Source organism: Delphinus delphis, chromosome 14, assembly GCF_949987515.2.
Source record: "Delphinus delphis chromosome 14, mDelDel1.2, whole genome shotgun sequence".
NCBI lineage: Eukaryota > Metazoa > Chordata > Mammalia > Artiodactyla > Delphinidae > Delphinus > Delphinus delphis.
In genome coordinates, this window is record NC_082696.1 from 25,141,555 (window position 1) to 25,155,212 (window position 13,658).

Here is a 13,658-nt window from a genome sequence, read left to right on the forward strand (position 1 = left end):
AAAATGGTTTCTCCATTCAGAGCCCTGTCACAGCCCAGTGGGGGAGCACTATTTAAGGTTTACAAAGGAACCTCGTCCAGACATTCCGCATGCTTGTATTTTCCCTATTTATCACATTCTTCCCGTGCCAAGAGAAGCCTCACTAAAACCTTTCAGGGACCTGTCCTCCCCCTTCTTTGGGGAAATAAAACTGCTGAAACGTGAGAGAGCTAAGTTAAATCTGTGCTTATGGGGACAGTAATTATATTCCATGGACTGAGAATTAAACGCACCCTTCTTCATGGATAATGTGGGTTAAGCCATTTGCTCTTGTCTGTTAAACTGTGGCACAAGAGGGACTAGTTAATGCTCTTTGAAGATGTCAGTTGTTTATTATGTCAAGAAGGGGGTCCACAGTGGTCTGCTGATACTGAGCCGAAATACACAGGTTTTTAGTTCAGATGCTGTATAATTGCGAGGCGTAGAAAAGCCATTTGTGCTTTCTGGCTGGAGTTGTGTAGTTTAGTAAGTCCACGAACTTTACTTTTCTAAATCAGGAATAAGCTGTGGTTTTGGTAAATGGGTGGGTTGTAATGTTCAAAGGGTGGATACAGTAGTACTGTGGTCGCGAGAGGGTGTAGTTTTAATGCCTTTGGCCTTTGCCAGGGGTTGCTTTTTCATGGCTTGTTTTGTTTTAAATCAACTGCTGTCAAGTTTCTGTTAAAGATTGTGTACATGTGAGCACGCGGCTTTAGGGTTTCCATCATAGATGCGCCATCTAAATTAACGCTAAAGGGAAAGAGACTGTGAATTTGCATGGATTAGTTTTAGTTGGGAAATGAAGCAAATACTGTACACTTGACTTGTGAAAAATAAAGAAGTCATTGTAAAGACCAGGGGCGATTTGTAGAGGGAGGACTTGTTTATGTAACAATACAAAAGATTGTGCCCTTTATCCCTTACAGTAATAGGGGATACAGTAGCCTCATGAAGATAAATGGTGGCATAATACAGTGTGTAAATTTGTATGGTTCTTAGAAATAGTTGGACATGGATGATATTATCACTTTTGACATGTGCGGTTAGGGGAAAGTCCTTAAAAAGCTGCCTATAGATCAGAATTCGTGGGCTTAGATTCTTTTTTTCATATTTGACTTGCAAAAGAAAATTGGCTCCCAACTTTGACATGTTGCCTCAGGGGCATTGTAACAGTTGATCTTTAGTCCACATAATTCTTTCCTTTGGAGAAATACAGAGTGACATTTGTTTACGCTTACAGATCAAAAGAGGGAAAATCTTTCAGAGAAGTTATACAGGATTGGAGTTTTGTTTCATTTTTTTTTTTTTGAGCATCAGATAAATTTGCTAAAAGTCTAACAAGGATTATCAGTCAGTGCTAAGAATGCCCAATGGCCATATTAGGATTTGTTTGCAAATAAATACGCATCGAAGACGTATTGGTCTATGGGGATTGTGTAGCGTCTTTCTCAGGCATCCAAATCCACTTTCCTTTCAGCCTGCTCCCTAAACCCCTGACTTTATATTCACATTTTTTGATATACACAGGTTTCTAAAAGCCTGCTCGCCCTTCTTCTCCCATGCATACATATACTGCCATCAAGCAGTGACAGCCAGGAGTAGGGCAGTGTAGTTTAACAAGTCAGCCTTGTGTCAGTGGTCCTGTCTGTGTTCTTCCCTCTACCCGCCGCACCCCACCCCACCCCACCCCACCCCACCCCACCCCACCCCCAAGGGATCTCTGTCTGATGAGGTGTCCGGTTCTACAGGCTTTCTCCCTCCCATCCAGCAGCTGCTGCAAGGCCGGAGTGCTTGCCCTGCTCCCTGCCTACATCTCCAGGTCGCATTGCTTTGCACAGTTAGCCCCCAGAATCCCTACTATCAGTGTAGGTAGTATGTTGAATAAGATGCATGTTCATTCTATAAAACAGTTCTTTCAAGTTTTGTTTTAGAAGTTCTTTTTATAGTGAATCTCCATGCTAGGTTGCTTATCAGTAACATCAGATTGAAGTGTTTGAGTGGTTACCTTTATGGATATCTATCATTACACAGACCCATAGCTTTACAATCCAGTGTTACCGCTTATATTCGAGAAGCTAAGGGTAAAATTCCTGAGCCTAAAAAGTAACTAGAAGATACGTATTTATGTGTCCAAAGCAATCACAAGTAAGGACCTGTGTGCTTTCTCTTGTTCTAGCACATGGCAAGTTTCAAAACTCTCTTGCGTTGACATTTGTACTCTGGAAGGTAAAAATGAATTGAGTAACAGCAGTGACCCGTCCTTACGTTCTTCGTGTGATGTGACCCACTCTCACAGCAGATGATGTTTCGACTTAATTAGCCATAAAAATCAAGGGTGTGAATCACTGTCCTTTTGAATGTTACCTTTAGTGAATCATGAGCTGTTTTGCTAGATGCCTGTGTAGTCAAAAAGTAGAAGTCAGTTGGAGATGAGACCGTATGTTGCTTTTCACGTGGAGTTGTGAGAGCATTTAGAAGGAATTCTCATTGAGTACCACGTGTGGGATACAGAGAAATGTAGCACACAGGCCCTGAAGTCATGGAGTTCATACTTCAGTGGAGAAGCAGATAAGGCATTTAAGGGAGAATTAAAGAGAAAATGCAGGATAATTGTGAAAAAGTGTAAAGTGAGTGGCTTAGATGAGAAGGTACTTTATATGGAGCATTTCCATGTTTTGCATGGTCTTCTGGCTGTGCATTGATTTCAACAATATTTAATGAGCTCCTGCTTTGTTTCCAGCACTGGGGAAGGTTCTCAAGGGAAACTAATGACCAGTAGTAGTTATTCTGTGCTTCCCCTGTCTTGCTTACTTACTCTTCTCTTGTCAATTAAAACCAAAAGAGGAGGAATAATAATGGCGTATCCTCTCATTGAGCAGAGCGTGTTTTGTTGGAGCCCCAGTTCCGTGTTCAGCTGGGCAGAGGCATGATTGATGATCCTGGTATTGGCAGGTCAAGAGACTGGGTAATTGACATGCCAGGCTGCAATTTAGAAAATGCTTTCATTCTGTTCTTCTGGACATTGCCGTGTGTATTAACAACATTACAAAATTTGAATCATTTGGATTTCTGTTCCCTCCCTTTCCAGGAGCGACAAAAATGACCAGAGAATGACCTTACTAGATATCAAGGGTAATGAATAATCCATACACTAGATAATCAGTTGTGTGGAGTTGGCTGTATTTGAAATAATTTCATCCCAGTGTCCTCCCTAATAAAATAGTTGCAGAAAACAGAATCCTTGTGCATAATTAGATTAGCAGTGACTTCAGATACTACAGTGGAGGAAGATGGCATGGCAGACCAAAAGCAAGGTCAAGATCCTGTTTCTATGTAAATACCTGTAATTTATTTTTGATCATAAAATCCTTAACAGTATAAGATCTAAGAACATTTCCTTCGTGGCATTAAAAGAACCTGAAAAATATTAGCAGATATTGTCAAAGCAGAACCCCAAATTTGATAGTAAAATTAAACAAGTAATATTTATCCTGAGGGTCACTATGTATGTTGGAAAAATAGCTCAATGGAGTTTATCTTGGTGTCTTAATAAAAAGAGATAAGAATAATATTCTCAGTGCAGTGAATGTAATGTTTTCTTTCTTTCTTTCTACTGAAGTTGAGATTCTGTGAGAGAGACAGTGAGTGCCACTTAATATTTTAATCTGGTTCATCGAGACTGCCCTTTATTAACCTTTGATGGTTTTTTCTTTTGAAGTTGGGAATCTGTTGTCTCGCTGCCTTGCTTTATGGCAAAAATGATCCTGTTTGTTATTAAGTTGATGAAGTTCTGTTGAAATGATATTTTAACTAATACCCTTCTTTTATTTACTTGTTTTTAAAAGTTTGTGGGTTTGTTTTGAGACTTAGATACTTATTTAGATTACTGGAAGTATCGTAGAGTAATGAAGGAAGTTACTTATTGTCAGAGCTTGGGTTTGGAAGTGAGTAACCTGTGTTCTTTTTCTTTCTTTTTAAAAATTCAATTAATTAATTTACAAATTAGCGTAGAGTTAATATAACCTGTGTTCTTTTCCATGGAAATGTCTTTACTGGGTTTTAAAAACTTTTTTGAAATTGTTCTTTTCAAACAGTTATTTTAAAAATAATTTAAAAAGACACTGCACATTAATTAGGGTTAATTTTTATGTCTCTTACAATTCATATTATATTTATATAATTATGTATCAATATTATAGTCATAGAAAGTGTTATATTTTCATGTAATTTCAGGGGTTTGGGGTTTATCTATCATTTTCTATCAAATTGAATGATGTGTGTGTGTGTGTGTGTGTGTGTTTTGTTTTCACCACAGTATTTCCTATCAAATACTTCAGGTAGCTCCAATCTTATGAGTCTTACCTCAAGACCTATTGTGTCTGCAGCCATCTGTCCATCCTTACTGTGGTCCAGGCCCTCATCAGCTCTTACCTGGCCTTCTGAATGGTCTTCTACTCTTGTTATCTTCACTCTTGCCACCTTTGGGCTATTCTTGAGTCTACACTGTAAACAGAGTGATCTTCCTAAAATAAAATACCATAGTCCCCCCTTATCCACGGTTCCACTTTCTACGGTTTCAGTTACCCGTGGTCAACTGTAATCCGAAAATATTAAAGGAAAATTCCAGTTTTAAAAATTCATAAGTTTTAAATTGCATGTCATTCTGAATAGCATGATGAAGTCTACCAACATCCTACCTGTCCTGCCAGAGACGTGAATCATCCTTTCGCTCAGGGTATCCCGCCTCTTAGTCACTTAATAGCTGTCTCATCTCGGTTATCAGATCGACTGGTGTGGTATCGTGGTATCGCAGTGCTTGTGTTCTAGTCACCCTCATTATACTTAATAACAGCCCCAAAGTGCAAGAATGATGTTGATAATTCAGATAAGCCAAAGAGAAGCCATAAAGTGCTTCCTTTAAGTGAAAAGGTGAACTTCTCAACGTAAGGATAGGAAAAACAAATCATATGCTGAGGTTGCTAAGATCTGCGGTGAGAAGGAATCTTCTGTCTGTGAAATTATGAGGAAGGAAAAAGAAATTCGTGCGAGTTTTGCTGTTGCACCTCAAACTGCAAAAGTTACAGCCACAGTGTGTGATAAGTGCTTACTTAAGATGGAAAAGACATTAAATTTGTACAATAAGATATTCTGAAGGTAAGACAGAGACCATATCCACATAACTTTTATTACAGTATATTGTTATAACTGTTCTATTTTATTATTGGTTATTGCTGCTAATCTCTTATTGTGCCTAATTTATAAATTAAACTTTATCATAGGTATGTATAGGAAAAAACTGTACGTAGGATTCGGTACTATCCTCGGTTTCAGACACGCACTGGGGGTCTTGGAACGTATCCCCCGTGGATAAAGGGGGACTACTGTCTAATGGGGTCATTCTTCTGTGGCTCCCAGTGTGCATGGAATGAAGTCCTTATCATTTAACATAGCAGGAGATCCTCCTCCATCGGACGCCTCCCTGTCCCCTCTCCCTTTTAACTCCAGAAATAGCAAACAGACCCCCGGCTCTTTCACAGCTCCAGAACTTTCATCTCCCATTCCATGAGTCAGGATGCTCCAGTCTCCTCCTCTGCCTGTTACTTCCTGCTTTAAAACTGTGAAGTCCTCCCTGATTCCCAGAGGGTAGAGCTGATTTCTCCCTTCTCTGTGTTACTCCTGACCCCCTGCATACCTTTGTAATTGCGTCTATCACACACCGGGTTGTACTTATTTGTTTACTCGTCTGTGACCTGAGCTAGACTGTGAGTTCTTTTAGGACAGAGACCAAGTCTTCCTTACCTTTTTTATCCCCAAGGCTAAGTACCCAATAAAGGGTTGCTGACTCGGTGAACGTAACCCACCTGGGACACTATTAATAGTGCTGTTTGCCCAGGCCCACGTGCCAAACAGTACTCTGAATTTGCTTACAGCATGGTGGGTTATAGGTAGCACTGCATGCTTACTTTGTCGATTATACTGATGAATATAATCTTACAAGTGCTCCTGACTCTGGACTCTTCTGAGTGTAACAAAAGAGAGGGTGCAGTTTGTGGGAACATAAGCTTGGTGGCAGTCTGCTGTTTCCTGTTGCTCCACGCAAACTGTGTACGTATGAGACACTTTGTACAAGCGTTTGATCCCGGCTGTTTTGACCATGAGTAAAGTTGACTTAGTGAAGAGGGATGAGGTGTGGGTTGGACGATGCCATGCCTGATAAGGAGAGGCAGCTCGGCGCTATCGCAATCTTTTCTTAACCGGTTTTCCTGCTTTCACTCTTGTTCTGCCTCACCCCAAGCCAGGCAGTCTTAACACAGCAGCCTCAGCAACCCTGCAAGACATCAAACATAGGTCGAGCCGTGTAACTTCACTGCTTAAAACCCTTCTCAGACAGTTTAATAACGTCTTTACAATGTTCTATGAGGCCCTATGGGATCGGCCTCCCTCACCCCATTGCTTCCCCAACCTCATCACCTGTGCTTTCCCTTCACTCTCCACTAAGTCAGACCAGGCTCCTTGCTGCTGCGAGAACATGAGGTGCAGCTTGACCTTGCCCTCCGCTTAGAATCCCAGCTGTGCACACAATTCTCTCTCTCCCTCTCTCACTTTTGCCAGGTTTTCGCTCAAAAATCATCAGGGACCTTATTTAAAATTGCCACATCTTCAGAGAGTTGGCACATGTATGGTCTCCTCATTTCCCGTGCCATCCTGTGGAACAGTGATTGGCTCAGTAGCACTGGTCCCACCATGAGACTAGACTCCGAGGGAAGCATCTTGCCCGCTGCAGCTGTATTCCTTTCCTTTGGTGCTCTGCCTTGTGGATGATGGGGATATAGTCTAAGTGGGGACACCAGAGTCTGAACTTGGATGCCCCTGCTCTGGGATTGCTTAATGCCAGCAGCCCTGCACCGAGCTGCCTACAGGAAGTTGATCTTTTCATGAAGCCAAGCTTTAAGTATTTACCGATGTGAATAATTTTCCTATTCCAAGGTCATGTTTGTCACTACTTATCAGCAAATAGAAAGGCATGCGTGATCTAAGCAGTCTTCGCTGCCGTCACTTGATGATAGACTTAGCACTTATGTTTTCAAATAAACATATATGTTCTCCCAGACCTACAGTAGTGTAAGCCATGACTCCATCTGGCACAACTTCTGCTGACATCTCTTATCACATGGGCATATCAATGTTAGTGTCCCCCATTGAACTCTGAAACCCTAAGGGAAGATAATTTGCCTTTTTTGCCTTTGTGCTACCTGGACATTTTACAGTGCTTAGAACAGAATATATTAGATGGTCAATAAATATTTATCAGACTAAGAAAACACAAAATGTTTCCTTATAAAACAGATATCTAAGAAAAAGAAATGAAGGGAAGCGAAGATTTAAAAAGCATATACACAAGTAGCTTGAGACCTTAATAAAGTTCCAAGTGGATTTCCACCTGCAAAAAAACCAACAATAATAATAATAAAACTGCCACATCTTCATCCTGACCCTTCTGTCCATATCTCTGTTTTACTCTGAAATGCTCTCCACCATCTAATATACTATATACTTTTCGTACTTATTTTCAGTACTGCCTGTCTCCTCCAACTAGAATTTAACCTCTAAGACAGGAGTGATTTTTTGGGTTTGTTTTGACAACCAGTGTTTCCCCAGGCCTGGCCCATAGTAAGTGTTGAGTAAATTTTCATTGGAAGGGAATGAAGGATGCAAAGACGGCCAGGTCAGGAAATCTGGATGTTTTGCTTCTGTCACTCGCTAATTGTGTGACCTGAAACAAATCACATGGTCTGTTTAAGCTCTAGTTTTCCTTTCTGTAAAATAGGATAATACCTATTCATCATACATATGGGTAGCGGGTACAGCTTGTTTACTGAATAATAAACATGAGTGTGTGTTCTATAGATACTGTATCAGCCTACAGATTGAATCTGGTTGTATTTAATGGTACTGCCCCTGGGTTGGCAATCCCTTCACTATCAATAGTGGAGTCAAAAGATGTCTTTATCCTGGTATGGAATATATATATACTGATCTCAGAATTTTCAGTATAGAAGTAATTGCTTTTAAACTACTTGTGTAACCTAGGCAACCCAAATGGAAGCTATCACTTCCTTTACATAATTTTCAAGTAATTTATACCTCAGTTTTTATGTCAAATCCTGAAATGATTAAAATACTAAATTGAAAGTTGTGTCTAAATCAGTCAAGCCCCCGCCCCCCTTAAGTATTAACAACAGCTGACATTTAATGAGTGCTTGCCATGGCTCGACACTCTTAATGACACAGTACCTGAATGAACTCATTTAATAAGTACTGTCTGGATACCATAAGTAGTCAATAAAAATAATAGTTGGTTTGATAAGGAAGGATTAGATCATTAGGGAGAACTGAAAGCTGGGCAGAGAGACTTATATGTGGTGAGACGGGGAACCAAGCATAATTCTTCAGAAAGAGAAATGCCATTGAAAGCACTTCGGGCATTTTGGGGTCTTTGACTCGTTAGCTTCTGTTTTCAGGGCAAATGCTCTGCTTTGAGACTATTTGGGTATGTGCTTATTTGAAGCCCTTTTAAGTCTAGCCTGTGTCTTATCCAGTGTCTTGTACTTTACAGATAGTGAGTAAATACTAGTTGTGTGAACACATGATAAGCAGTGCTGGAGGAAATTGCTCTGATTTGGGCGTGCAGAATGGATCGGAGCGTTTGGAACTAGAATCCTGCCATATAGGGGCTGTAGAGGTTGAAAAGAGGCAAAAGTGCTGGTCAGGGCTTCCCTGGTGGCGCAGTGGTTGAGAATCTGCCTGCTAATGCAGGGGACACGGGTTCGAGCCCCGGTCTGGGAAGATCCCATATGCCGCGGAGCAGCTAGACCCGTGAGCCACAACTACTGAGCCTGCGCGTCTGGAGCCTGTGCTCCGCCAACAAGAGAGGCCGCGATAGTGAGAGGCCCGCGCGCCGCGATGAAGAGTGGCCCTCGCTTGCCGCAACTAGAGAAAGCCCTCGCACAGAAACGAAGACCCAACACAGGCATAAATAAATAATAATAAATTTAAAAAATTTTTAAAAAGAGTGCTGGTCGAAGCGATTATGTAGGCACATGAGGAAAGCAGTTACAGAACCACAGATTTCCATGTTAGGCCCTCTTTGTTAAGGTAAGTCATAGGTTTTTTTTTTTTTTTTTTTTTTGGTACGCAGGCCTCTCACTGTTGTGGCCTCTCCCGCTGCGGAGCACAGGCTCTGGACACGCAGGCTCAGCGGCGATGGCTCACGAGCCCAGCCGCTCTGTGGCATGTGGGGTCTTCCTGGACTGGGGCACGAACCCGTGTCCCCTGCATCGGTAGGCGGACTCTCAACCACTGCACCACCAGGGAAGCCCAGTCATAGGTTTTAATAATTACTTGTTAGTGTAGCAACAGTATCTGTGATTTTCAAAGGTATAGTTACACTTTTCTAGCTTTATGAAATGTGGGTAGTTACACCTTGTATTTCTAATCTTCCTAATTAAAGGTGATATTTATGGTGATCACTGTGATGATAAACGCCATTGGAAAACTTACATGTAATCAACGTACACATTGTTCCTAGACACAGATGTGTGTGGTGTGAGGCTGGGGGAGCCAGAAGCTGTTTGCAGTGGTGTCTCTGCGGTCTGCCACGCTTCAGCCTGTACTGAACTTCTCTGTTCCATCAAATGCAGCATTGCAAGGTGTTCTCTGTCATGTATAGCTGCCATTTGATGACCGACTAGTCAGCAGAGACATTAGATCAACAGCTATTTATTTAGTTCTCGCTAGAACCCATCACTATGCTGGGTGCATCACATTTTGGCCATTTATAGTGTACAATACATGGTGAGCGCTTGCCCAGGAAGCAGGTGTCTGAGACCATCTCCCTGGGGGCATTTGTTAGCCGGAGTTCTCAGTTAGTTCCCTCCCTCAATACCACCCTTTACTTAGACTTATTCCCAGGATCTGGGTGTGGGTTGTGGATTCTTGGGTTTTGAGAGCTGCTGTTGCCTTGTAGACTTGATATAAAGCAACACCTTGAGAAAGCCACTTGGAAGAGTGAGCCTCTCCTAGATTCAGCGTGAAGATGGCTTTGCTTGTGAGTGACCTTGAGTGACCTGACACACAGCCTTCCCTAGAGCAGGCACTCATTAAGGCTGGTGGAATGAAGAGTGACTCCATCCTGCCATTTTCATGCCCTCCTATTTTCAGAAAAGGCTGTGTTGGGGGCAGTAATGAATGGAAGATAACGGAAGAAGGTGGCAATAGATAGGAGTGAAGAAGGGAGGATGAAGATATAAGGAGAGAAGAGATAATGAGTCTCCATACATCTCTATTCTGCCTTCTTTTTGCGAACACTTTTCTGATCCCATCTTCTAAATCAATAAAATAATAGTCGTCTACTGGGACTCTGACACGTTTCTGCATATGCCCCTTGCAGGACTAATTGTGCGCTTGTAATAGTTAAGGTTTGTTTGCTTTTAAAGCATAGCTTAATAAAGTTTCTGTACATGGTTGAAAGAAGTGTGGAGTAAGGATAAAGGCTAATCTGTTCACTGGTTAATATAATTTCAGTGGTGCAAGTGAATTGTCAGATTAGAGTTTAATGTATATTTATCTTTCTCTAAGGGAAGCCCAGTTATAAATAAGTAAAAGCCACAAGCAGTTGAGATTTCAGTAAACTGTATCACTTGGTTTTTGGGGTTTTTTTAGTAAACTTTAAAAAGAGAAAGAATAAGTATATTTTATTGTTGTTACAATTCCTTTGCCTCTATTCCTGAAGGTTCTCTTTCACTTTGTAACTAGAAGCGCCTCAGCTAAAGTAGAAGCTGGGTATCTGGTGTTTCCGGATTACATTTTGAGATACGCCGGAATTCCTACCTGGACACAGGTGTGTATTGCTTCATTCTTGAGTGGCTGGGGATTCTTTTGCAAAGAATACGGAAGTCAGTTTGAGTTTACCCTGGTGGGCAGTTGTTGGATTGTTTGCTCTGGTCATCTTGACTGGTGGTTATTTATTTACATACTTTTTTTTCACCCATGGAAAGTACCTGGAGTGCTTTGACTTCCTGGAAAAAGAACTTTGATTTTCACCCTAAAGTAATTTTATTGCAGAGTTAATCAACACACTGTATTCCAACTATGAAAAGATCATTTAAGTCCTTTCTTTCCTTGCTAGCTTTCCACGTCCAATTCTTTGTCCTTAAGTATGAATGTCTGAATGTTGTTTTATTCTAAGGACCCCGGTTCTGTTTGATTTGTAAGCAGTTTTTGAGACAGCTTGTTGCATTGGGGATGTTCTTGTGTGCTTTAGGAAGCTGGAGAGTTCGGGATCGCTCTCCTTCAGTGTCCCTTTGGACCATCAGACCTTGGTTACTTCCCACACACTGGGGTGCGCGTTAGTTTGTCCCGTGGATCTGTGTGCTCCTGTCATTGTAACTAGGGGAGAGTTGTGTAACTGAGTTTAGAAATCCAAAAGGTTATGTTTCAATTCCAACTAATAAAGGTCTGAACAAAAACACAATTGCTAAAGTTTCCTCCAGTTTCTGAGAAAGTTAAGCCAAGTTTCTCTCCAATAAATGTTTGTTTGGAATGGGAGAAAGAACCTTCTGTAGTAGATCTATGATGTGAATGTTGAGTTTTTCAGTGCCCAAGGAGTTTAATTATAGTTGTTTAAGTCAATGACTTTCAGAAGTTTTGCCTGTGTCCAGAGTAACAAGTACACGTTACTTTTGTTCCTAGTCTATACAACACATATAAACACACACATATATACACACACATACATTCATATACATACGTACGCACATTTGCATCTATATACAATGAAACAAAAGCTTTGTGAAACTACTTACCTTTATTGCATGGCTACATGTGATACCCTCTCTTTTCTCTTCTGTTTTATTCTGTTATATTTTATTAGACAGACGACGTCAGTCCCGACCTACTAAATTGATTTTTATCACTACCTATTAGGTCACAGCCTTTGACTGGCCAAATAATGCTTTCAGAAGACTTCACTTCTGGTGGTAGGGTTTTATTATGCTGTATTCCAGATAGCTCCCTCACAAACCGTGATGGAGTTTCTGCAGCTAGTCCATCTTCATATTACTGTTGTAGGAAGTCCTCGAACACCGGAAGTATCTTGAGATGGAATGCAGATTACTGGTGCATCTCAGAAAAGCCACCTGGTCTGAGAACTGAGCAACGCTGTTGGGCATTCACTCACCGTAGTAAGTCCTCTTCTAGGTTTCCCTCTGTGCCCCCCAGCCCAGGGCCATGCTGGTGGATAAGGGGAGATGCTTGAAAACTCGCAGGCAGGACTGAGCGATTTCCAGCATGGACCTTGCTCCCTGCTGGAGCACAGCTGTGCAGAGCCTGCTAATGCGCTCCGTGCGTTCCTTGCACCTGCTCCCCGGCCCAAGGGAAAGCTCATGAATGGCAATGTCTGACGAATATCGGCCCTAGTCTGGAGATTTCTCTGTCATTATGCTTACTGGCCTGTTGTCCATCCCCCATAGAGGAAAATTAGTTGAGAAGTTCAGTCCATTTAACTTTACTTTCAAATTGTTGGACTCTAGCCTGTATGTATCAGAGATCCTATGTCTGAACTGGAAGAAAAGCTGCATTTTCTTTGAAACACAGTTATTGTAAAAAACTGACGACTGATAAGAGACGCTTTTCTAAATTGTGTTCATAGGGACTACACGTTAGCTTATATAAAACCTTAGAGGAAGGGCTTCCCTGGTGGCGCAGTGGTTGACAGTCCGCCTGCCAATGCAGGGGACGCGCGTTCATGCCCCGGTCCAGGAGGATCCCACATGCCGCGGAGCGGCTGGGCCCGTGAGCCATGGCCTCTGGGCCTGTGCGTCTGGAGCCTGTGCTCCGCAGCGGAAGAGGCCACAGCAGTGAGAGGCCTGCGTACCGCAAAACAAAACAAAACAAACAAAAAACAAAAACAAAAAACCTTAGAGGAAGATGTCTTTTATTATTTGTATTTCCATATAACAGAAGCTTGCTTCATTCATAGTTCAGAATTCTAAAACAATTTAAAAAATGTTAATGAACATCATTCTAAAATTTGCTCTGCAGATAGAGTCTGTTTGCAGGTCATAGTTTACCCAGTACTCACTCTGTATGGTCTCATTTCATTGCTCTGACAGTCCTGTGAGATGGGCAGGACGGTGGCGTTTACCAAACCCTTTTGTGCTGAGAAAGCTGTCCCTGAGAGATGAAGTGTCTTGCCTGAAGCCTTCGAGATGATAATGGAATAGTTGGATTTGAATTCACTTCTTATGACCTAGTCCCTCCCTCTCTGCATGACACTGTGTAGTATCTCTGCTCAATCCTCAGGACAATGGAAGCTTGTCTGGATGCCGTGGTGTCACTGTGAATAGTCACCGAACCTTGTAAGCACCTGGTGACACCCTGGTGGTTATTGAGGTTTGTAAGGTTCTTTGCTTTGGCACGAGGTGGGTCTCCACTGCCTGCTTCTTAGTCCACTTTTGCTGTGAGGCTGTGAGCTTTCACTTTTCACCCACATAGTCGTGCCTGCCTCTTGTCCCCACCACTCTCTGCTCTGGGGTTTCTAATATGTTACCTTGTGTGGAGGGTCTGGACAATCCAGTTTA

General features: G+C 41.9%; 1 protein-coding gene across 4 annotated transcripts in view; it reads left to right on the forward strand.

The window, feature by feature from the left end:
* NHSL1 (NHS like 1) overlaps positions 1–13,658 on the forward strand; it is a 237,961-nt gene that overhangs the window by 109,755 nt on the left and 114,548 nt on the right. The window lies entirely within an intron of this gene.